General features: G+C 43.1%; 1 pseudogene; it reads left to right on the top strand.

Moving 5' to 3' along the window:
• Window positions 1-1,359: 1,359 nt before the first annotated feature.
• Window positions 1,360-1,767, top strand: part of LOC114010035 (elongation factor 1-alpha 1 pseudogene) — a 1,390-nt pseudogene continuing 982 nt past the window's right edge.

Here is a 1,767-nt window from a genome sequence, read left to right as displayed (position 1 = left end):
CGGGGAGACGGGTCTTTTCACATGAGCTGCCCGCTCTCCTTGCTTTGTGCTTTGCAATAAAGCTGTACTTTCCTTTACCACACCATGCACCTATGGTTTGGTTTCATAGTGCTTGGGCGAGCAAACCTGATTTGAGTTCGGTAACAGTTTGATAAAAAGAGAGGGTTTCTAGCAAATATAGACTATGGAGGTTGGGGTTCTACTATAGAGGGCTCTGAGGGACTGCAGAGAAATTTTCACTTAGCAAGGGAGTCAAAAAGTCCTGTAAATTATCAAAGGAGAAAGAGATATGAATGTTCTAGCTTAATGCTGGGAACAGATAAGGAGAGAATGACCAATGTTATAAGGATAGATATCCAACTAGTAGGCCTGCTCTGACATTTGCATGACTTTAATTCCATTTTTCTCTTTCACTTATTTAATACATGTGGAAACCCCTGACCTGCCATCTCACCTTCTTATATTCCTATTCTAAGCTTAGTCCTATCCTAGAGGGTGTCTCTCTGGTCACTTTGGGATGCAATTCCAAACTCTGTCTGCTACCGTCACTCTACCCTGAAACAGTTATACCATGGTCATGAGTTAGACCTATGGATGGAATCCTCTGTGGTACTGTCTGCTTTCAGAATGGCCCCAGGAAGAGACATATGTAGGCTGTAGCTCAGGGCTGTTTGAGTATCTGGATTAAGATGAGAAGGGGAGGCGCAGCTTAAGATAAGCTAAGTTGACTGGCTCTAAGTATGGCACCACTTACTGGTACACTGAGGATCTGAGGGCTCTGAGTTACGTATAGGTAGGTGACCTACCACTTTATCCCCCCCCTCTTTTTTTTTCCCTAAGTTTATTTATTCTATGAGAGAGAGTGCAAAAACAGGGACCCTTTCAACAAGATCTTCACACTGCAATCCATCCCCAGCCTCAGCCCGCCAGGGGCATGGATGCATCTGCACAGTATATACAGGGAGACCTTGGGACACAAATCCAGGATATTCTCATATGGCCCACGCATCGTGGAGTGTCACATTACCATTGCACCACTGAGGCTGACTAAGTATTTTCTTCTTTTGATTACCTTTCACAAAACTTTTAGTACATCTTTGTGAAAACATGTTTTGGGACTGAGGGAGATCTTTATTTTTACTGAACTCCCCAGATAATTTCTTATGGTTTCCCTAAAATGGGGGAAGCAAAGAAGTAGAGTCAAGTCCTGATAATTTTCTGTGCATGGCTTTAGTATTTTTCATTCATTTATTGAAGAATTTATTAAGCACCTTTCTTACAGAATATCTTTTAGGAACTATATTTAGAGCAGACCCTACAACTCAAAACAAAATAGACTTTTTCGCAACAGGTTTGCCGCCAGAACACAGGTGTCGTGAAAACCACCGCTAAATTAAAGCCAAAATGGGAAAGGAGAAGACTCACATCAACATCGTTGTCATTGGACACGTAGATTCCGGCAAGTCCACCACTACTGGCCATCTGATCTACAAATGTGGTGGGATTGACAAAAGAACCATCGGAAAATTCGAGAAGGAGGCTGCTGAGATGGGAAAGGGCTTCTTCAAATACGCCTGGGTCTTGGATAAACTAAAAGCTGAACGTGAGCGTGGTATCACCATTGGTATCTCCCTGTGGAAATTTGAGACCAGCAAGTATTATGTGACTATCATCGATGCCCCAGGACACAGAGACTTTATCAAGAACATGATTATGGGCACATCTCAGGCTGACTGTGCTGTCCTGATTGTTGCTGCTGGTGTTGGT

Source organism: Tupaia chinensis, unplaced genomic scaffold, assembly GCF_000334495.1.
Source record: "Tupaia chinensis unplaced genomic scaffold, TupChi_1.0 Scaffold000688_1, whole genome shotgun sequence".
NCBI lineage: Eukaryota > Metazoa > Chordata > Mammalia > Scandentia > Tupaiidae > Tupaia > Tupaia belangeri.
The sequence above is the reverse complement of the archived record's forward strand: the minus strand, read 5'-3'. Positions and strand labels throughout refer to the sequence as shown.